Source organism: Nerophis lumbriciformis, linkage group LG07 (assembly GCF_033978685.3).
Source record: "Nerophis lumbriciformis linkage group LG07, RoL_Nlum_v2.1, whole genome shotgun sequence".
In the NCBI taxonomy this organism is placed as follows: Eukaryota; Metazoa; Chordata; class Actinopteri; order Syngnathiformes; family Syngnathidae; genus Nerophis; species Nerophis lumbriciformis.
In genome coordinates, this window is record NC_084554.2 from 24,915,952 (window position 1) to 24,940,971 (window position 25,020).

A 25,020-nucleotide genomic window follows, 5' to 3' on the forward strand; every position below is an offset into this window, starting at 1 on the left:
CAGGGATGATACTTGTAAGAAACTTACTTTATTTGTCGCCATGGAGGCGAGGATTAGTGCTTTAGAAGTAGCTAAAACACTGCCGACTGCGAATGGATGTTCGCCGCTAGCTAGCTAGCCATGTCTTAAAGCACCTCTTCCTGAGGGCGTTTCAGTGTTATAACTTCACCTTTATCGTTAGTTTTTAAGCCAAAATGCGTCCGTTCTCCCTTTTCTGTCTACACACTTGCTTGTAAGTACTCTGTGATTGTGCGCTGCCGAACATGCTCCTCTGCTCGCAAAACTAGCAATGTCATGACGTGACGACGCGCCGTCATGCCCAGGGACCGGTACTTTTCAAACAGAGTATAGTACCGTTTTTGATACATAAGTACCGCGATACTATACCAGAACGGATATCGTATCAGATAATATAAGTATCGGCCAACATTCAAGGCTCCAATATCGGAAGTGAAAGAGTGACCTATCGCTGATAAAGTTTGATGTGTTGAGCGTGATGTTTTTTGTTGTTGTTTCTTCTTTAAACAGTACACAAAATGTCTTCCTCTAAAACAGTGAAGAAGTCCAACGCGATCGACGCCATGTTTGTTTAGAATGAGCGCGGTGGGCGTATACGACCTCATAAGAGGAGCGTTTGATTTGCTCACTCCAACCTCCTTACAGTACAGTATGAGTACTCTCGCCTCATACTTGCCAACCCTCCCGGATTTTCCGGGAGACTCCCGAAATTCAGCGCCTCTCCCGAAAACCTCCCGGGACAAATTTTCTCCCGAAAATCTCCCGAAATTCAGACGGAGCTGCAGGCCACGCCCCCTCTAGCTCCATGCGGACCTGAGTGACGTGTTGACAGCCTGTTCACATGTCCGCTTTCCCATAATATAAACAGCTAATGATCGAGGGCGAGTTCTTGGTTTCTTATGTGGGTTTATTGTTAGGCAGTTTCATTAACGTCCTCCCAGCACGGTAACAACACACAACAACAGCAGTCAAGTTTTCGTCTACCTACCGTAAAGCAGTTCGTCTGCCGTAAACAGCAATGTTGTGACACTTTTAAACAGGACAATACTGCCATCTACTGTACATGCATATGTGACCCACCCATAATGTGTAACATTTTTGTGTTGATTTATTTATTTTATTTTGTGGTTTGAATTCGTTTTTGGAGCTGTCATTACACATTTATCAGTATTCACATTGGTCAGTAGGGGGCAGTAGGGCGTTTCTTCCCAATTGAATGCTATCACCTGCAGACCGGAAGTGTCTTGTCATTCTGATGAGAGCGACCAGTCTGTGAACAATTGAAACGTCCTGTGTGCTTTTTCCTCCTGTATAACAGGTTAGTTTTGGTAAATCAACTCACTGAATAATAGCCATGTGATCTTTATAAGTTTAAGTACACATTCTGATGGTGGAGCCTAACTCTAAAGTTTTTGTGAGTTGTAGTTTGTATTTGTGAATGAATCCAGTGCACAGCTGCAGTAATCAATACAAAAAGGCGACGTGAGTGCGCAATGTTTATATAAGAACTTCTGATCCTAATTCAGACTCCCAAATTAGAGCTCCCGTTTTCTTATTGATTTTATAATGTATATTTGTATAATGTGTGTGTTCTGAAATAGTGACAGAGAATAGAACAAGGATGGACAATTCAACCCTTAACTCAACAATGAGTAGATGAGTGATATGTGTGTGTATATGTGTAAATAAATGAACACTGAAATTCAAGTATTTCTTTGATTTATTTATATATATATATATATATATATATATATATATATATATATATATATATATATATATATATATATATATATATATATATATATATCTTAATAAGGTTATCCAAAAAATAGTGCTCGATACCGTAGTAGAGCGCAATATATGTATGTGTGGGAAAAAAAATCACAAGACTATTTCATCTCTACAGGCCTGTTTCATGAGGGGTTCCCTCAATCATCAGGAGATTTCTTCTCCTGATGATTGAGGGAACCCCTCATGAAACAGGCCTGTAGAGATGAAATAGTCTTGTGATTTTTTTTCCCACACATACATATATATATATATATATATATATATATATATATATATATATATATATATATATATATATATATATATATATATATATATATATATATATATATATATATATATATATTTATATATATATATATATTTATATGTAATAAAATATATATATTGCTAGAATTCACTGAAAGTCAAGTATTTCTTATATATATATATATATATATATATATATATATATATATATATATATATATATATATATATATATATATATATATATCTTAACCACGCCCCCGCCCCACCCCCGACCACCTCCCGAAATCGGAGGTCTCAAGGTTGGCAAGTATGTCTCGCCTCGTTATAACATCGGAGCTATTTTTTGAAAGTTAGTGGATTTATCGGATTCACGTCATTATTCCTCACATCGGTTTGATTGTTTTCATACACCCTTAATTACAAAGCACATGGTCAGTTAAACCTTTGCAGTTTTGACTTTTTAAACTCCACTGTATTGTAATGTAATACAGTATAAATATATAAAACCACTGTATTATATTGTGAATACATTATAAATATATAAATCCACTGTATTGTAATATAATACAATATAAATATAAATATATAAATCCACTGTATTGTATTTTAATACAGTATGAATATATAAAACCACTGTATTATATTGTAATACAGTATAAATATATAAATCCACTGTATTATATTGTAAAACAGTATAAATATATAAATCCTCTGTATTGTATCATGATACAGTATAAATATAAATATATAAATACACTGTATTGTATTTTATTACAGTATAAAAATAAATATATACATCCACTGCACTGTATTATAATATAGTATAAATATATAAACCACTGTATTATACTGTAATACAGTATAAATATATAAATCCACTGCATTGTATTTTATTACAGTATAAAAATAAATATATACATCCACTGCACTGTATTATAATATAGTATAAATGTAATAGTGTGATGTTGTTGCGCTATATTATGAACTAGACAGGGTATTATATTTATTTTGAAGTAACACTTTTATTTTGAAGAACCGGATGTCCGGTGCGGGAAGTGTCTTTGCTGTTTTTCGATTGCTTTACTTCCTCTTCCTTCGGACTTCTGAACGAGAAGGTAATAGTTCTCCACTGCTCCGTGTTTCTTCATATTGTAAATAGTCTTCCTAAACGTTCCTAGATACTTGAAAAGTTAACTCAGTATTGTTGTGGGTACAAGTGATGTGTTGTTTTGAGTAATTTTTATGCACAATTTCGGTTATTTAGACGTAGAGCGTCGACTGTGTAAATTGTTTGATAGTACTTACGCGTGGTGTTTGCATTACACAGGAGCAGATATCACTCCGCCAGAAAGTTGAGACCTGTGTGTGTGTTTTGTGTTTCCAACACAGGTATGTGGATTTGTGCATTATTATTTTGTAAGAAAACGTTTTTGTTAATGTAATTTAATTTATTATTATTTTTGTATGAATGAATGAATGTTACTTCCTCTTCCTTCGGACTTCTGAACGAGAAGGAGCAGATATCACTCCGCCAGAAAGTTGAGACCTGTGTGTGTGTTTTGTGTTTCCAACACAGGTTTCCAATAAATACTGAACCGACGGCATGGTGAAGTGTCTTTTATTTAAAAAAATTACACAACGCAGAAGAAGACTCACTACAAAATTGGTGCCGTGACTCGTCGACTGTTCAGCTGGAGCTGACCACCGCCGTTGCTGCAGTACCTGAGACGGAGCAGATGGGGGCTAATTGCTGCAGTTCCTGCTTTTGAGGACGACACGCGGGCGCTACAGATCGGCTGTGAGGAGCAGAATATCGCCGTGTGCTGAACCATCCGGAGCTGTTGCTGCAATACGGTATCCTCATCTGTGGGTTGGCTGATTCAAGAGACTTAATTTTTTTTCTTTCGAGAAAAAAAAAAAAAAAGACTATTTTGCTCAAATTGTGTTATCAGTGTTGGGGTGTTATGCTGGTTCATTGTGGTGTTTTCCGTGTTGCTGAGCTAGCATATTTCGCTGTGAATTAGGGTGGGTTGCCAGTATGGAAGTATTTAACGTACATGGGTCGGAAATTAAGAGTGTGGGGAAGGGCCGGGGTGTTTTGATGTACACTCCCCTGTCAATGTCCACGCCAGGTCGACCTGTATTACAACCAGGCCATTCTACTGTGGAGGGGGGCAGACATGAGAGGCGGAGAGATGAGGTGGTCAGGCCCCGTACCCTGCCTTTCACTACAGGGGTATCACCAGTAGGTCCCGCACCTCGAAACTTACCCAGTACTGGTTTGGAGTTATCTTCCAGTCAGCTAGTTGAATTAGCTAGGTCAATAGGGGCAGAGATTGGAGAATCTATCAAAGCCAGTTTGTGCCAAAATGTCATCCCTGATCATACAACCACTGTAAGCCCTGACTAACCTCAGCATGTCTACCACCCTGACCAGTGTGGCACCACTGTCATTGATGCTTCAAAGCTGAATTTGGTACTACGTTCTGAAGTCAATATTCCACCGTACTTTAGAGGGGATAGTACAGATAAATACTCCATATTGGAGTGGGAGGAGTTAATGAGGAGCTACACTTCCAAACAAGGGTACAGTGGGACAGACAGTATTGGGGAGGTTGTAAACAGACTCCTGGGCAAGGCCAGGGATGTCACCAAAGTATGGCTGCGCAGCAATCCTGACACGATAGATGTTAATGTAGTCTATAGTGTGTTAAGGCGCCATGTTGGTGACGTGGTGCACTCCGACCTACCCCTAGCTGACTTCTATGCAGTACAGCCTGTTGCTGGGGAAAGCCCTCTTAACTACTGGGTTAGACTCAACAAATCAGCTGAAATTACGGAGCAATGCTTAGTCAGTAAAGGTGAGCCTGTTACGGAGTTGAGTCGTCATGCAGTGATCATGTTTGTCCGTAACTGCCCTGATAAAGAACTGGCACTGATATTTAAAACAAAGCCACCTCGTGAATGGTCTGCTCAGGAGGTACAAGAACACCTTGATAACCACAGGAAGGTGCAGACATTTTGTGGGAGTCAACTGTCAGTACAGAAAGAGGTGACAGTGGGAGCGATTCAGGAGGGGATAGTCAGTGGTATTCAGATTGGGGGGATTTTGTCGTCTGCTCCCAAAGTTGTGCCGCACCAGCTACCCTCGGCTGAGGAAAAATCCACAATGGACAGAGTTTTGCAGTTACTGGAGCGTACATTGTCTAGTAATGCTCAACTAGCACACGATTCGCCTCATAATACAGCACACAATTCATCGCAGAACAGAACACCCAGATACACTCGCGACTGTAGAGTGTGTGGCAGTTCTGACCATAGCACCAGTGTGCATTGCCGGATGAACAAGTTATGCTTTAGGTGTTACTTACCAGGCCATATCGGCGCTAATTGTAGTCAAGCAGTTCCGACTCAGTCACCACACAATCGGGCCCCTCAGAGTTCGGAAAACTAGGCAGCTCCTCTTTGGCGGAGGGCAACGTGGGGCTAAGTGGTTTTCCCTCTATTGATGATTATATTCAATCAGTGTTTTCTGCTGCCTGTGAACTAGCGCCATCAGACAAAACCGTGATTTTTCAGAACACAATGAGGACAGGCGCAAGCGACAGTTTGTTTTTCACCACTGTGGTAGCAGGGGACAAAGTCAAGGTTCAGGGGATGTTAGATAGTGGGTCCATGGCCACTTCTCTGCGCGCAGATCTTGTACCTCAGTTGAGGGAGGCGGGAGTAGTGGGTGGCGATTTAATATCCTCTACAGACATTGTTCTCGTTGGGTGTGGTGGGAAGCAGACAGAGCCAGTGGGGATTTGTGAGATGAAACTCAGACTGTTTGACTCTGACTATCTTGTTCCAGTGCTGATTATTGACGGACAGGTAGACGAAATGATTGTGGGCACTAATCTTCTGAAACCGATCATCAAAAGATTTAAGTCTGATGAGGCTTATTGGCGTATAGTGGGCAAATCTGATTCACCGCAGCAGCGAGAGGCCAGTGAGTTTATTCGGTTTCTGGCTAATCTGGAAAGGTGGAGGGGGGACAAGATTCCAGACAGAGTGGGGACAGTCAAACTTAAACAGGCAGTAACATTGGAGCCTATGAGTGAACATGTTGTGTGGGGCCGCCTTCCCAAAGAGACTAAACTCTCAGTTGGCAGTACTGTTATCGTGGAGCCAAGTTCATCACGTTGTGTGCCCCGTAACATACTAGTCGGTAGAGTAGTGACTCCTTTGTGGGGAGATGGTTGGGTCCCCGTGAAAATAATCAACCCAACTACATCCACATTGACTTTGCGAAGAAATGCAAAAGTGGCAGATGTTTCCCCGTGCATCGCATTGGAGGATTTTGATGATGGTATCGAACATACTGTTCACCAAAATGTGGTGAGAGTTAACAGTGACGACTGTCATAGCAGTTTGACAGCGCAGAGTTCGGTGAGCGGCAGTGTGATAAGAGGGGATTCTAGGCTCGAGGGTCTGGGTCTTCGGAGTTTGTCAGTGAATGAATGTGACATATCTCCAGCTTGGAAAGAGAAATTGACTGATTTGATTGTGAAGTACGAAAGTGTGTCCTCCAGACACACTTTGGATTGTGGGGAGGTTACTGGTTTTTGTCACCGTATTCGACTGACTGATGACCGCCCCTTAAGGTTGCCTTATCGGAGGCTCTCTCCGGCACACTACCAGAAGTTGAGAGAGACTCTGGATGAGATGGAAGAACGGGATATAATCAGAAAGTCAAGTAGCGAGTACGCTTCACCTTTGGTGTTGTGTTGGAAGAAAGATGGTAACCTCAGAGTGTGCACAGATTTTCGCTGGTTAAACGCCCGCACAGTCAAAGACGCTCATCCTCTGCCTCATCAGGCGGATGTGCTGGCGGCGCTGGGGGGTAATGCCTTTTTTAGCACGCTTGATCTGACATCGGGCTATTACAATGTGCCACTCCACGAGGATGATAAGAAATATACTGCCTTTTCGTCACCTCTGGGGTTGCATGAGTACAATCGCATGCCTCAGGGCCTCTGTAATAGTCCAGCCACTTTTATGAGGATGATGCTCACCATCTTTGGTGATCAGAACTTCATGTCTTTGCTTTGCTACCTTGACGATGTGTTGGTCTTTGGCAGGACGGAGCAGCAGAGTCTGGAAAGGCTGGAGGTAGTTTTCAAGCGTTTGCAGCAGCACAACCTGAAGCTCTCTCCGGCTAAATGTAAATTATGGCGGAGATCTGTAAAGTTTTTGGGGCATGTGGTTTCTCAGGAGGGGATATCCACTGATTCAGACAAAGTGCGGGCCATTGTGAGCGTGAGTGAGTCCGACATGATGGACAGTGATGGTGCCACACCGTCAGTTGATAAGTTGCGCTCGTTCCTTGGCATGGTAATATATTATCAACATTTCATTGAGAACTGCTCTATGATAGCTAAGCCGCTTTTTCAACTTCTCTCAGGGGGTAAACAGCCACGTGGGGCTCGTGGTAAACTGCGTCGAAAAGCTGTACGCAGATTGGAATGAGGAGTGTAAGCAGGCTTTCGAAGCTCTGAAGCAGGCTCTTGTTGACCAGGTTTTGCTAGCCCATCCGGATTTTTCTAAGCCTTTTATTCTGTCTGTCGATGCATCCACCAGCGGATTAGGGGCTGTACTTTCACAAGTTCAGGATGGCTATGACATAGCTAGGCCTGTTGCCTTTGCTAGCAAGTCATTGAATCATGCTCAGTCTAAGTACCCAGCTCATAGACTTGAGTTCCTTGCAATGAAGTGGGCCATTCATGATAAGTTCAGTCATTGGCTGCAGGGACAGAAATTTACTGTGTGGACGGATAACAATCCGCTCAAATACATACTGTCGAAACCAAAACTGGATGCATGCGAGCACAGGTGGGTGTCTAAACTGGCTCCATTTGATTTCGACATCCAGTATCTTCCTGGGCCCAAGAATACCGTGGCCGATGCTCTGAGCAGAGAGCCTTTTGTGAGGTGTAAGGTAATGCATGGGTTGACGAGAACTCCTTATGATGTTTTGTTAAGAGAGGCGAGTGGCGTTTTAGGGCCCCAAGTGCAGGATATGTTTCATCTGTCCTGTGAGCGCCCAGGAAGGAGTGAGCAGCCTCAAGCTAACTCCAGTTCCTCTATAGTCTGTGGGGGCGAGGCTTGTGTTGCAGGTAAGATTACAAGACAGGAAGTGTCCGCAGTATTAGATGCGCATTGTCACTGGGAGGATGGTGTTTCGGTGAGGGCCATCTCTCAGGTGCAGCAATTAGAACAAGTGGCAGCGATGGGTCAGACCCCATTGCCCGTTTTCACTCATGAAGAACTGCACAAATTGCAGTTTCAGGACCCTGTGTTGAGTAGAGTACGGTTCTTTGTGGACCGAGGTCACCGTCCCTCTCGCAGGGAGAGAGTTCAGGAGTCTGAGGAGACTAACAGGACATTGAGGCAGTGGGGAAAACTCACAACCCGGCTGGGTGTGATTTATCGTGTGTCCAAGCATCTGGTGAGCAAAAAGAAAATTTTCCAGTATGTCGTTCCAGTTGCTCTGAGGAGTCGAGTGTTGAAGGGCTTGCATGATGATGCTGGTCATCAGGGTCAGCAGCGCACTTTGTGGCTCGCTAGACAACGCTTCTATTGGGACACAATGGCTGCTGATGTCAAGTTGTATGTCACTCAGTGTAAGAGATGTGTGTTGAGCAAAGCTCCAGAACCGGAAGCCAGAGCTCCACTATTGTCTATTGTGACTACTGCCCCGATGGAGTTGGTATGTGTTGATTTTTGGTCAGCAGAGGATGTTAATAACAGGTCTGTTGATGTGCTGGTAGTCACCGATCATTTCACTAGGGTAGCTTGTGCCTATCCCTGCTCTAACCAGACTGCTAAAACTGTTGCTCGGGTGCTGTGGAATAATTTTTTTTCTGTGTATGGATTTCCAGCACGCCTTCATTCAGACCAAGGGGCTAATTTCGAAAGTTCGCTAATAGCTGAGCTTTTATTGTTGGCCGGGGTTGAAAAGTCACATACCACGCCGTACCACCCTATGGGGAACGGCCAGGCTGAGCGATTTAACCGCACCCTGGGTTCGATGATTCGAGCTCTACCGCCACGCTTAAAAGCAAAATGGCCTCAGATGCTGACTTCACTGACTTTTGCATATAATTGCACAGTTCATGAAACCACGGGGTTTCCGCCATTTTTATTGATGTTTGGTCGCACTCCTCGATTGCCTGTCGATGTGATGTTTGAGAGCGTTCTCTTAGATGGAGAGACCGTGGACGTGGACAAGTATGTTCAGTCTCTGGGAAAAGATCTGAGGGAAGCCATGACACTAGCTCAGAAACATATCAGCAAACGACAGGCCAAGCAAGCTGAAGTGTATAACCGAAAGACAAAAGGATTCTCCGTAGAAGAAGGCGACAGAGTTTTGCTAGCGAACAAAGGCGAGAGAGGGAAAAAGAAATTATCAGATCGTTGGGAGAGTGCAGTATATGTGGTTGTAAGCAAGAACGACGAACTTCACACATACAGCATTCGACATCCGGTCACTGGCCGGATCAAGACAGTTCACAGAAATTTGATCATGCCGGTTAAGTTCTTGCCGCTTCCTTCGTGGGAGGAATCTGATGAGGAAGTTGAGTTTCCTGTCCTCAGTGATAGTCAGAGTCAACAGTCTGGGGGTTCATTGGGCCAGGAAAAGCAGAGTGATGCCAGGACCGCACGTTGGGTATCTGGTCTTTCTGAGTCGCTCGTAGAGGGGGAGGCTGACCTTTCTGTTTTGTCAGATTTACCTGAGGGTCACGGTGAAGGACAGCGGGTTGATAGTGGGGATGCCAGTGGTTCTCCCGAAATAATCGAGGCTAGTTCAGGTAATTTTCAGCCGCTTGACCATTCATTTGACACTTGTGCTGTGTCTGGGGTAAGAGATTTCGCATACTCAGTTGCGACTTCGTGTGTGGATTCTGTTGCTGCGAGCGAGTCTCAGACAGTAGTTACTGTGCAGGAGGGGGGTTCTGTGAGTTCTCTGAGAAGTGGACTCCGCACAAGATTAGGTAGATTAGTTAGGCCGGTAAATAGGCTTATCCAAGTTATGTCCACACAGAAAGTTGAGGTTAGGGGTTAGAGACTTCCATCTTTAAGGATGAAGTTTTTTTTCCCTTCTGTCTTCTTCGCTTCTTTTGTTTTTATAATGAGAGGAGTTATTGTAATGCTGACAGAATTTTCATTTTTCATAAAAACATGAAAACAAATTCCAGTGTTTATAGTATTGGGTACATATTGCTGGCACTATGTATTTCTAAAGCCTTAAAATGTGTATATGGCACTTTTTCCTATGGTTGAGTAAGAGACTGATCACCTAGTGCTCATCCTAATCCTGAGTTGGATAGTTTTATTAACTGGATAGGCTGGTTTATGAGTTTGTAATGAGGGAATTACATAGTGGTACCTGAAGATACTATATGTACAATTTTTTTTTGCTGTGTCGTATTATTAAAGCTGTGAGTCTTGTTCATTTTATAGCGCAAAACAGTGGGGGTGAATGTAATAGTGTGATGTTGTTGCGCTATATTATGAACTAGACAGGGTATTATATTTATTTTGAAGTAACGCTTTTATTTTGAAGAACCGGATGTCCGGTGCGGGAAGTGTCTTTGCTGTTTTTCGATTGCTTTACTTCCTCTTCCTTCGGACTTCTGAACGAGAAGGTAATAGTTCTCCACTGCTCCGTGTTTCTTCATATTGTAAATAGTCTTCCTAAACGTTCCTAGATACTTGAAAAGTTAACTCAGTATTGTTGTGGGTACAAGTGATGTGTTGTTTTGAGTAATTTTTATGCACAATTTCGGTTATTTAGACGTAGAGCGTCGACTGTGTAAATTGTTTGATAGTACTTACGCGTGGTGTTTGCATTACACAGGAGCAGATATCACTCCGCCAGAAAGTTGAGACCTGTGTGTGTGTTTTGTGTTTCCAACACAGGTATGTGGATTTGTGCATTATTATTTTGTAAGAAAACGTTTTTGTTAATGTAATTTAATTTATTATTATTTTTGTATGAATGAATGAATGTTACTTCCTCTTCCTTCGGACTTCTGAACGAGAAGGAGCAGATATCACTCCGCCAGAAAGTTGAGACCTGTGTGTGTGTTTTGTGTTTCCAACACAGGTTTCCAATAAATACTGAACCGACGGCATGGTGAAGTGTCTTTTATTTTAAAAAATTACACAACGCAGAAGAAGACTCACTACATAAATATATAATCCACTGTATTATACTGTAATGCAGTATACATATATAAATCCACTGTATAGTATCTTAAAACAATGTAAATACTGTATATAAATCCACTGTATTGTGTTATAATACAGTATAAATATAAATCCACTGTTTGTATTACAAAACAGTGGATTTATATTTATACTGTATTATAACACTGTATTGTATTACAATACAGTATACATATAAATATACAAATCCAATGTATTGTATTATAATACAGTATGAATATAAATATATAAATTAACTGTATTCTATTAATAGAGTATAAAAATAAATCCACTGTATTGTATTATAATACGGTATAAATATAAATCCACTGTATTTAATTATGATAGAGTATAAATATAAATATATGAATCCTCTGTAACGTTGCCATTTATCAGCCTGGCTGGGGATTTACATGAGAATTGAGTTCTGATGTTGGAGTCAGGTTGCCAAGGAAGCTCCTGGAGCTTCTTCAGAGGATCTTTTTTTTTTTTGCACAATTTTTAAGGGTGCGTTCACTAGCGATGACAGCCGGTTTGACCCGTTCACATCGTCGCCGCACGATTCTGCTTCACGTGCCAAGACTGCCATCGCACGCCATCGCCATCACAGAGACGACGCGTGGGTGCTGTTTGTCGGAATGTCGCCTTGACAGATCTGCAGCTGGACCTTACCTATCAGCCTGAGTATCTCTTAATCAGCTCGGAGACGCTGCTGTTCCCACTTCCACTGCCAGGGTTCACTCTTGGGATGTTTGCATGCAGACAGCTGGGGATTAGATTTGGGTCTCAAGGTGTGCGTGTTTTCACATCAGCTCTGCATCAGAGTAATTAGAAGGGATGAGTCCACTCCTGCGCTGTCTTGCTGTATGTTCATCAACATGCAGATGCCAGGCATTGGCTCTAATAAGACATGAGATTAAAACAATAACAAAAAAATCCTGCCTTTGTTTGCGCGACCTTCCTCGCCTCTTTACAATGTTCAACTGTTTCTATTTTTACTATGATGTGTTTTTGCATTCGGTGCCTTTGATTTGGACTCATTCTTTTTGTCTTCGCAGAATCCAGAACATGTCATCATTCATTCAACAGGAACATTGCTTGGCTAATCGACCCATGTCATGTGACCAACTGGACTGAATTGGCCAAAATAGCCCCTGACAGAGTGCGATGGCGAGTGGTTGTTGATGGGGTGTAGATTGATAGAATAGACACATGTTGAATACAACATTTAGCAATATTCCAACTACAAACCCCGTTTCCATATGAGTTGGGAAATTGTGTTAGATGTAAATATAAACGGAATACAATGATTTGCAAATCCTTTTCAACCCATATTCAATTGAATGCACTACAAAGACAAGATATTTGATGTTCAAACTCATAAACTTTATTTTTTTTGCAAATAATAATTAACTTAGAATTTCATGGCTGCAACACGTGCCAAAGTAGTTGGGAAAGGGCATGTTCACCACTGTGTTACATGGCCTTTCCTTTTAACAACACTCTGTAAACGTTTGGGAACTGAGGAGACACATTTTTTAAGCTTCTCAGGTGGAATTCTTTCCCATTCTTGCTTGATGTACAGCTTAAGTTGTTCAACAGTCCGGGGGTCTCCGTCGTGGTATTTTAGGCTTCATAATGCGCCACACATTTTCAATGGGAGACAGGTCTGGACTACAGGCAGGCCGGTCTAGTACCCGCACTCTTCTACTATGAAGCCACGTTGATGTAACACATGGCTTGGCATTGTCTTGCTGAAATAAGCAGGGGCGTCCATGGTAACGTTGCTTGGATGGCAATTAAGCATTAATGGTGCCTTCACAGATGTGTAAGTTACCCATGTCTTGGGCACTAATACACCCCCATACCATCACAGATGCTGGCTTTTCAACTTTGCGCCTATAACAATCCGGATGGTTCTTTTCCTCTTTGCCCGGAGGACACGACGTCCACAGTTTCCAAAAATAATTTGAAATGGGACTCGTCAGACCACAGAACACTTTTCCACTTTGTATCAGTTCATCTTAGATGATCTCAGGCCCAGCGAAGCCGACAGCGTTTCTGGGTGTTGTTGATAAACGGTTTTCGCATTGCATAGGAGAGTTTTAACTTGCACTTACAGATGTAGCGACCAACTGTAGTTACTGACAGTGGGTTTCTGAAGTGTTCCTGAGCCCATGTGGTGATATCCTTTACACACTGATGTCGCTTGTTGATGCAGTACAGCCTGAGGGATCGAAGGTCACGGGCTTAGCTGCTTACGTGCAGTGATTTCTCCAGATTCTCTGAACCCTTTGATGATATTACGGACCGTAGATGGTGAAATCCCTAAATTCCTTGCAATAGCTGGTTGAGAAAGGTTTTTTTAAACTGTTCAACAATTTGCTCACGCATTTGTTGACAAAGTGGTGACCCTCGCCCCATCCTTGTTTGTGAATGACTGACCATTTCATGGAATCTACTTTTATACCCAATCATGGCACCCACATGTTCCCAATTTGCCTGTTCACCTGTGGGATGTTCCAAATAAGTGTTTGATGAGCATTCCTCAACTTTATCAGTATTTATTGCCACCTTTCTTTCAACTTCTTTGTCACATGTTGCTGGCATCAAATTCTAAAGTTAATGATTATTTGCAAATGATTTTTTTTTTATCAGTTTGAACATCAAATATGTTGTCTTTGTAGCATATTCAACTGAATATGGGTTGAAAATGATTTGCAAATCATTGTATTCCGTTTATATTTACATCTAACACAATTTCCCAACTCATATGGAAACGGGGTTTGTAGTTATTGCATGCTGTATGTTCAAACGTTTCAGCATATTGCTCGTATGTCCCCTTGATGAAGTAGCAACCCTGGATTATTATTAGTAGCGCTGTTGCAATCTTTTCTTGTAAAATGTCGGCAAACTTTGGTGCGCTTCCTCCGCCCGGGCACGCCATGTTGCTGTCTAAGGTCACTATGGACGTTGCGTAATGATGTCATCCTCACCCCGAAGAACTAAGGGAAATCGTTTGAAAAAATGGCAAGTGATTCTCAGGAATAGCGATACTTTGTGCAAATATACCTAATATGTCTGATAACATTTAAAAAGTTGCATATTTCAGATAATAACATGTCTCAGAGCATAAAGGATACAAAGGGAGTTATTTATTTACTTCAAACTCTGAAGTATATTGCAATAGTGGCGAGAATAACAATATAGTCAAGCTAATAAAACATACAAAATCATTCAAAGTGCACGAAAATGGGGGTTCAAACCATAAAAAAGAAAATGAGTAAAAAATAAAAGCATTAACATACACTTATTAAGAACAAACTAATTCACAATTCCGTTACATGAAAATAATGAACATGTAAATAACCCTCAAAAAAAGCATCCAACATTGACACATTGCCTCATTCACAAGTTTAGTTACTTTTTTTAAACTGTTTTCCTGTTAATGATATACATTGTCCCAAATAACTAAAGTATCAAAAGTATCAATATTTTCATTTGAGAATCGGTAATACAGCATTAATATCTGGTATCGACACTGTCGATATTTCAGTATTGATCCGCACATCCCTACTGGCAGTTTTTCCCCAAAATATCAATGAGTTTTTGAGTAATGGGTCGTTTAAGTGTACTTGGACGCCCCCTTTTCATGACCAGACTCGATATGCCGCCCCATCTTGGTGTGACGTCATCTACAGAATTGGAGCCCATTTCCCCGAATAAACAGTGTGGATAAAGGCATATAAAACTATTATTTTGATCACTTAATTTGCATGCATTTGTCACCCTGGTCCATGATTACTTCAAAACAGATCTTGTTAATAAGAGCAAAAAATGTTTCTGGACTTCCCTGATCTTACATTTCCTATTCCATAGACACCATAGCCTGTGTTTCCTCCTTCCCTCTCAGCATTTCCTCAAGTATCTTGAAGAAAACATCAGTAGAAGAGGATGCGGAAAAGAATACTAGCAACTTACCTAATTTTTTCTCTCGTTTTTCCGCAGGTTTTCATTCAGTCTTCCTCCCTTTGAGAGTGTTTTTGATTTTCGGGAGTCTTTAAATTGTTTTCCATCCATACATTGACAAAAACCCTTTTTTTTGGAAGTCAGAATCATTAAAATGATTGCTGCAAATTACGCTCCTCTTACCTGGTCTGTCCCATTTTGCACAAGTCAATTTGACTTGAGAGGTCCATACTTTCCTCATATTCCCATTATTTGGGGATGTATCCAGGCTGCTTTAGTGTTTACCACAGATTGCCAATATACCTGTAGTTATGTAGGTGTGGTAAATCTGACATTATCATATAATTTGTATAATCAGCACAGTGGTACAGAGGTTAGTGCAGTGGTCCCCAACCTTTTTGTAACTGCGGACCGGTCAACGCTTGACAATTTGTCCCACGGGGGGGGATTTGTTTTATTTATTTTGTTTTGTTTTTTTGTCATAAAAGAATACAATCATGTGTGCTTACGGACTGTATCCCTGCAAACTGTATTGATCTATATTGATATATAATGTAGGAACCATAATATTAATAACAGAAAGAAACAACCCTTTTGTGCGAATGAGTGTGAATGAGGGAGGGAAGTTTTTTGGGTTGGTGCACTAATTGTAAGTGTATCTTGTGTTTTTTATGTTGATTTAATAAAAAATAAAAAATAAATAAATAAATAAATATTTTTTATTTAACTTTTTTAATTCTTGTGCGGCCCGGTACCGATCAATCCACGGACCGGTACCGGGCCACGGCCCGGTGGTTGGGGACCACTGGGTTAGTGCATGTGCCTCACAATACGAAGGTCCTGAGTTCAATCCGGGGCTCTGGATCTTTCTGTGTGGAGTTTACATGTTCTCCCCGTGACTGCGTGGATTCCTTTCGGGTACTTCGGCTTCCTCCCACCTCCAAAGACATGCACCTGGGGATAGGTTGATTGGCAACACTAAATTGGCCCTAGTGTGTGAATGTTGTCTGTCTATCTGTGTTGGCCCTGTGATGAGGTGGCGACTTGTCCAGGGTGTAACCCACCTTCCGCCCGAATGCAGCTGAGATAGGCTCCAGCACCCCCCGCAGCCCCGAAAGGGACAAGTGGTAGAAAAAGGATGGATGGATGGATAGAAAGTTGATGCATATATTTTCTTTAAAAAGGCTTAGAAATGTTATGCATACATTTAAAAACGAATCTGTGTTATTATTAATTAGTATTAACTAGAGATGGCCGATAAATGTGTTAAAATGTAATATCGGAAATTATCGGTATTGTTTTTTTTATTATCGGTATCGTTTTTTTGTTTGTTTTTTGTTTTTTTATTAAATCAACATAAAAAACACAAGATACACTTACAATTAGTGCACCAACCCAAAAAATCTTCCTCCCCCATTTACACTCATTCACACAAAAGGGTTGTGTCTTTCTGTTATTAATATTCTGGTTCCTACATTATATATCAATACAGTCTGCAAGGGATACAGTCCGTAAGCACACATGATTACAAAAACGGCCTGAAGATGGTCTGTAAAACATAATCTATGCAACATTTTGTCCCAACGCACCACCATTACCTGTTATGTAGAGACCACAAGGAAATGTTTTACATTTAGGAAAAAAACACAGTATAACCTCTTTCAATCTGTCAAGTTTTCCAGTACTTCAGAGTCTAAAGCAGTGATTAGCTGATACGCAAATAGGATTATTATCATGAATAATTCAAATCATAATAATAATGTGACGATCGGTCACTTCATTTCTGTTTGTTTCCTTGTTTTTGTATTACTTCCTGTCAGTGCTCTTATTTTGTTAAATTTCTTGTTTGTTTCTCGGAGCACTGTTTTCTCCTCACCTGCCGTTGATTGGCAGCTGGTCCACACCTGCTGCCAATCAGCATATGTCTATTTATGTTTTCTCTCGAGCACTGAGTAAACTCTTTATGTTTGGAACTGTTGTATGCAAGACTGCTACATTTCTCTGTTGATGATAATTAAAATCATCTTACCTTCTCATTCTCCTCCTGGTTCTTGCATCTTGGGGTCACACAAACTGCAGCCATGCGAGTTCCTTACAAATAAATCATTAATATTATGATTATAAATGATAAATGGGTTATACTTGTATAGCGCTTTTCCACCTTCAAGGTACTCAAAGCGCTTTGACAGTATCTCCACATTCACCCATTCACACACACATTCACACACTGATGGCGGGAGCTGCCATGCAAGGCGCTAACCAGCAGCCATCAGGAGCAAGGGGTGAAGTGTCTTGCCCAAGGACACAACGGACGTGACTAGGATGGTAGAAGGTGGGGATTGAACCCCAGTAACCAGCAACCCTCCGATTGCTGGCACGGCCACTCTACCAACTTCGCCACGCCGTTATATTATTATTATTAGTGCATCTCCTGGGGGTTAAGTCTAGCCTTGTATTTAACACTGTTTTACTAACTTTATTCGATGGTTTTTGAACGCATCACATTTATTAGGCAATGAGATGCTAAAGTGATCCACTTCAAGAAACTCTTCAAACTTAAAGTGTTTACAAAGTACAAAGAAGAAGAACCATGATAAACATTCTGAATGTATTTCATCCATCCATAAATTTTCTAGATAATCTTGTTTATCTCACCATATGAAATATAACTTACTTCACTAATTATTATTTATTTATTTGTAATTGTATTAGTTATGGAGTATATTGTGAATAAATTGAGAACAGGAAGTGAACTAAAGTTTTAGCAACTGCTATGTAAAGGAAAGGGGTTGGAAGCTCTGCTTCTTCCTACTCCTTTTCGAACATGTTGAATGGAGAAACTGGAAATTGTGATGTATCATGTTGTAAGTATCCAAATAAACACAAACTCAACTCAAAGTGAAACTTGTACATAACTTTCTCTGACGCTGCCATAGATAGATTTATAAAAAAATTTTTACCTTTTTTGTATCATTTTGTCCTTGTTCAAAAATGTCGGTTCTCTGTGTGAATGTTTAAAGGTGAGCTTTGATGACGTCTGTGTCAAGTGAAGCGTTTGCCGCCATCCAAGTGGAACAAACCATTTTGCATTTTTGACAGGGTGTGAAGTCAGTATTTGATACACTGAATTTGATGCAACAACCTTATTTGTGAACTTTCACGACAACATTTATCTTGTACACATATTTTTGACGTCTTTTTTTTAAACGTAAATGTTTGATTGACAGAAAAACGGTCGAGGTACAACATCCATACTTACCCCTCGACCCTTGACCATGTAGTGTCAGCCATATTTGTTGTTGCACTGTATTTTGCTAAGGGAGAGTCAAAGTACTACAAGGTGAAAGAAAGCAATTTGGGATGACATTAATTAAGACATGTGACTTAGTTAACTACATTGCATGTTTGTTGAAAAAAAACAATACAGTTCTCACTTTTTTTCCAGGACCAATAACAAATATGTCAAGCTAACAAGAGTCTGAGCTCGACTCCTTTCCTGTGTGCGGACTGCGGAGCTTTCTGAACAACTTTCCAGTTGGGTAAGCTGAGCTCTATCTCCTCCTCTCGTCCTTTCACACAGCTTAGAAACAATGTGCTTTATTTCATTACACTGTAAATCCAATCTCATGCTTCACGCTTTGTAAAGGGGGAGACCACACAGGCAATGAATAGGATGGCACGGTTGGAAATGTTGAGACAAATCCCTCAATTGACGATGCCAGTGGGTCACTGGGGAATGTGGACGACGCTTCCGGGCATCTAAGTAATCAATTAGATGGGGAGCCATCAAGCCAAAGTTAGCTCTGCTATTGTGTCTCCATAAAGTGCACGGGATACACCTGCACGTTGTAAAGGGATGCGATCTGATTTTGAGATATTGGAAACACTGCTTTGTATGATGCACATCACTGTAGACTTGCTGCCCACTGCTCCCTCACCTCCCAGGGGGTGAACAAGGGTGATGGGTCAAATGCATAGGACACATTTCACCACACCTAGTGTGTGTGTGACAATCATTGGTACTTTAACTTAGATGTGCACACTGTGGCCACACCAGCAGCACACCTGTCCCAAACCTGACTAAATACCAAGTTAATGACACCAAAAGGGACAAGCGGTAGAAAATGAATGGATGGATGGATGTTTTATTATTATAATCAAATGACAGCAGTCATTTCCATGGGATTATTTTCTAAAATAAGTGTTTTGGCCCACTTACAATGACAATAACAAAAAATATAGTTTTTCATGGGCTGTGTACTAGTATTGTATGTCTGGGTGGGGTTCCTGCTTTTGAAATAATTTGTACCCCTTTCCGATATCGCATTTAGTTCCCACTAAAACATTCACATGTTGCACAATGAGATGTAAACATAGGATCATGTGTACATTCCTGTAACGTTGTGTATGTAAAATATATCTTTATTAGTATTTCTTTAAAGGCCTACTGAAACGCAGTCTGATAGTTTATATATCAATGATGAAATCTTAACATTGCAACACATGCCAATACAGCCGGGTTAGCTTACTAAAGTGCAATTTTAAATTTCGCGTGAAATATCCTGCTGAAAACGTCTCGGTATGATGACGCCTGCACGTGATGTCACGGATTGTAGAGGACATTTTGGGACAGCATGGTGGCCAGCTATTAAGTCGTCTGTTTTCATCGCAAAATTCCACAGTATTCTGGACATCTGTGTTGGTGAATATTTTTCAATTTGTTCAATGAACAATGGAGACAGCAAAGAAGAAAGCTGTAGGTGGGAAGCGGTGTATTGCGTCCGACTGCAGCAACACAAACACGGCCGGTGTTTCATTGTTTACATTCCCGAAAGATGACAGTCAAGCTTTACCATTGGCCTGTGGAGAACCTGGGACAACAGAGACTCTTACCAGGAGGACTTTGAGTTGGATGCGCAGACGTGGTACCGTGAGTACGCATGCAGCTGCCGCTTCCAAACATTTGATCGCTTGCCCGTAAGTGCGTGCCGCTATGTGCATGTCACGTACGTAACTTTGGGGACTTTGGGGAAATATATGTGCTGTATGAACTTTGGGGAGGTGAACGGTATTTTGGGCTGTGGGATTGAGTGTGTTGTGCAGGTGTTTGAGTTGTATTGGCGGGTTATATGGACGGGAGGGGGGAGGTGTTTGTTATGCGGGATTAATTTGTGGCATATTAAATATAAGCCTGGTTGTGTTGTGGCTAATAGAGTATATATACTGTATGTCTTGTGTTTATTTACTGTTTTAGTCATTCCCAGCTGAATATCAGGTCCCACTCGCCTCTCACAGCATATTCCCTATCTGAATCGCTCCCACTGCCCTCTAGTCCTTCACTCTCACTTTCCTCATCCACAAATCTTTCGTACTCGCTCAAATTAATGGGGAAATCGTCGCTCTCTTGGTCCGAATCGCTCTCGCTGCTGGTGGCCATGATTGTAAACAATGTGCGGATGTGAGGAGCTCCACAACCTGTGACATCACGCGCATATCGTCTGCTACTTCCGGTACAGGCTAGGCTTTTTTATCAGCGACCAAAAGTTGCAAACTTTATCGTCGATGTTCTCTACTAAATCCTTATAGCAAAAATATGGCAATATCGCGAAATGATCAAGTATGACACATAGAATGGACCTGCTATCCCCGTTTAAATAAGAAAATCGCATTTCAGTAGGCCTATAATATAATGTTAATCATTTCATGATTAATATTTATAAATTAAGAATAAATTAAGAAAAATACATTTTATTTTTCACTAAAGAAGGGTTATGCGCATATGAAAGTGGTGGGGTTCAGTACCTCGAACAAGGTTAAGAACCACTGCTCTATCCTCTTGTTGTTGGGCAGACTGGCTCATACATGCACATGCATCCTCTGCTGTTGCAATTTCGAATACAAAGTAGCGTATAGTTCTAACTTAGTAGACTTAGTAGTCAGTAGACTCCATATGGAAGCTCTAAAAACTACAACAAAGATGCTGGGGATAATATGCCGTTGAAGTTGAGCCAGGTAAATAAGACCGGCCACAATATTGGAAACACTGCTTTGTATGATGCACATCACTGTAGACTTACTCTCAAAAACGACATTATCTTGTGCAGGTGTGCCTAATTGATGCCAATAAGTGTGTAAAAAAAAGTGTGGGCATGGCCAGTCTGTGAATTTAAAAGCCTTTCATCTCATCTCCTTCGCGCATGAATTAACAATGACTTCTCAGGAGGGTAAATATTTTTTTCTGTAAATCTCCAGCAATCCATGTGCAATGTTTACAACTGCCTGGTGCATAATATATATGCACTGTTGGTGTTAACGCCCTTTTTATGTCTTTTTACGCATTGAAATCAGAAAGGACGCGCAGACTTCCGGAAATGCACGTCCTTGAAAAACTGATTGTTTTTGTTTTTTTACCGACGCGCCTTCTCCGGATCAAAAATCCGGTTTGCTTGTTTTTTTTTACGATTTATCGCTTTCCGACGGTGTTTAGTTTAGTTTATATTTTCCGTCCCTGTTTATTGCATTTTTATTGGTCGTCTTCAAAGTAATGAACTTTCCGGTACAATTTCTTAAATTTTGATTCGCTGAAAATTTTATCAATGACAAATACTGCCTCAGTTTGCACTTGGACAACTTTACCGTGAGCGGCTGTCAAAAGAAAGACTTCATGGTAAACACTAAGGTGAGTGCAAAGTCAACCTTTTTAACTTCATCCTGTGCCATGTCTCCAGTAAATGACTTGTTTTAGTCTTTGTGAGTCAAAGGAAACTTCACTTGTATCTTCCGCTGGATCGACATAATTCGAGGATGGAGACAGGCTAGCTGTTAGCTTCAAGCTAACAAGCACCCGACCAGACTCCTCCACCCCAAAAACATACTTTGCAAGTCAACAAACGGGGAAAATAATTGCCTTTTGAAGTGTTAATGTGCGAGAAGTGTTCAAAAAGAGCCTCTTGGAGAAGTGGCTGACCAGTTAGCTGACAGTGACGTCATCACCGTCATTGTTTACTGAAGCAGAGGTGCTGACGCATGCGCGTTATGATAAACGCGCATGCTTCATCAGGTTCTGCTTTTTATCAATAGACTTCTCAGATTTAATTTGTTATTATCTATAGCAGGGGTGTCAAAAGTGTGGCCCGGAGGCCATTTGCTGCCCGCAGCTAATGTTTTAAAGGCCCACGGCACATTCTAAAAATACTATTAAAATAAACAAAAACATAACAAAAGTGGAATAAAAAAGCTTACAGGTGAAGTGTAATTTAGAAAAAGTTGCAATGTTGACTAATAAAACAAAGCTGTTTTTTTTTCTTTAAATCTGGCATTGCTCAAAACATAATATTGAATCAAAATCAATGTTTTTATGAATTATTGACCTATCCAAGGCTTCGACTACTTCACATCAAATATTCCACTTTGAAAAATATTTTTGGTGTAAGATTTTGCATATTTTGTGTTTGCCATAAAAAAACAACATAGTTTTCTTTAACAAAAAGGGCAGAAAACAAAAAAACAACATAAAAAATACATTAAAAAAGCTTAGAATTGACGGATAGATCTAAAGTTGATGTAGACTCTAGAAATTTAAGCGTTAAATAAATAATGTATGTATGCCCTGGCACACGATTATCATAATTTCATGACCCAAGCAAAACACTTTTTACACTTTAATACTGAAATAAACACACCTACAACTTATTAGATACAAATATAGAAGAAACTACCAGCAGCGGTAAAGTTTAGATCCATGAAGGAAAGAAGAAAGTGAATGAATGTTTATAACTAAATAATTTTACATATGCATAAAAACGTTTTCTTTTGTATTATTTTTTTAATAAATTAAATAACATTTATGACAACCTTTTTCCAAAACACAATATAGAATGTGAGATATAACAGGATAATGCATACATTTATCATTTGTTTTCAAAACGGTTACAAAAAAAAATTGGACCCCAAACATTTACTGTGGGACCCCATTTTTATGACTTGATGGGGTCCCTGGGACCCCATTTTGAAAATTCCTAGCGCCAACACTGTATATATATATATATATATATATATATATATATATATATATATATATATATATATATATATATATATATATATATACTGTATATATTTATATATGTATATATCAGTGACGTGCAGTCACTAGAGGCAGGTGAGGCTTGGCCTCATCTGCCATCATGGAAAGAAAAAAAATTTAAAAATATTATTTTTTAATTAAATTGTTATATGTATCCAGTGATTATACTATAAAGTTATTTTCCATTTAACTTCACCCGTTTTAGATTATTTTTATTTAAAATCTCTGAATTTTCACATTTGCCGTTCAAATACTGAGAAGAGACGTCACTCAGTGCCTCAACATGGATTCCAGACTCGGCTAACTGCTGGCCTGCTGTGCAGTGAGACCGTATTGCTATATGAATTATATTATACATTTCCATAGTTTAGTTAGCTGAGGTATATAATGTACAGTGTATTTTGTCAACAACTGTATGTGTGTAACGTATTTCTTGTGCTGAGCGATCATAAAACGGCTGCAAAAGACGCACTGGCTGAGGCTCGCCTCCTGCACCCTCGCCGTAGAATGCACGGCAACTCCTGACGTGAGTGTTGTATCAACTAAAGCCCACACTTAAACTTTCCACGTGCAAGATTGAATCTATTTAAAAAAGTTATTTCATAAGAAGCCAAAAAGTGCAAAAACAATAATGTTCGTGTTGGAGGAGTTGTGAATGACTGCAGGGCCACAACATTAGGTACACTTGCAGACTGCAGGTGTACCTAATTCACAACTCCTCCAACACGAACATTATTGTTTTTGCACTTTTTGGCTTCTTATTAAATAACTTTTGTAACCTATTTTTATGGGCTTTCCTCTTTGTGATGTTAAGTTCCTGTTATGCGCTGTTATACAGTATATGCCTTGAGCTCTTATTTTAAAGGCGCTAAGAACGGAAGTGACGAGTTTTTGAAAGAAGGTAAATAAAGTGGTCCTCGTGTAAACTGGACCCTCCGTGTTTGTTATTTTGTAGTTTCATACAGTATAGGTGACATTTATAAACCCTCGGTTAAACTTTTTTAAATAGATTCAATCTTGCACGTGGAAAGTTTAAGTGAGGGCTTTAGTTGATATAACACTCTCATCAGGGATTGCATTAATCCAGCACAATAGCGGCTCATGGATTTATTTTATAAGTAAAGGTAAGACCATAATAAAGTTTTTTTTATTAAATGTGCTTTTTTGTGTGCTCCAGTTTGTATGTGTAAAGTTAAAGTTAAGTTAAAGTACCAATGATTGTCACACACACACTAGCTGTAATGAAATTTGTCCTCTGCATTTGACCCATCCCTTTGATCACCCACTGGGAGGTGAGGGGAGCAGTGGGCAGCAGCGGCGCTGCGCCCGGGAATCATTTTTGGTGATTTAATAACCCCCAATTCCAAGCCTTGATGCTGAGTGCCAAGCAGGGAAGAATGCTGGTATGAGCTTTTAAATATAACCCGTTAACTGCTGCCAATCAAATGGTGAATAAGATACTCTTTAGGGTTCATATGTTTGTAAATCTGACTGTGATGAAGTCAGTGCCTCACCAGCCATCAACCTCACCGCACGTCACTGGTATATATGTATGTACACATAACGACTCATAAGGTATTTGTGAATTAAAAGTAGTCCTTAATTGAATCATAATTAGGGACTGCAACGATTAGTCGACATTGTTGACA

General features: G+C 40.3%; 2 long non-coding RNA genes across 2 annotated transcripts; one reads left to right on the forward strand and one right to left on the reverse strand.

Annotated features, from left to right (window-relative positions):
• Positions 1 to 7,025: 7,025 nt before the first annotated feature.
• LOC140678951 (uncharacterized) lies at positions 7,026 to 11,243 on the forward strand. The gene is made up of 2 exons (XR_012050548.1): positions 7,026 to 10,754; positions 10,967 to 11,243. It is a non-coding gene; the product is annotated as an uncharacterized lncRNA (long non-coding RNA).
• Positions 11,244 to 11,994: 751 nt separating this feature from the next.
• LOC133609248 (uncharacterized) lies at positions 11,995 to 18,346 on the reverse strand. Its single transcript, XR_009815688.2, has 3 exons — positions 18,246 to 18,346; positions 17,315 to 17,376; positions 11,995 to 12,130 (listed from the first exon to the last, which is right to left on the reverse strand). It is a non-coding gene; the product is annotated as an uncharacterized lncRNA (long non-coding RNA).
• Positions 18,347 to 25,020: the final 6,674 nt, after the last annotated feature.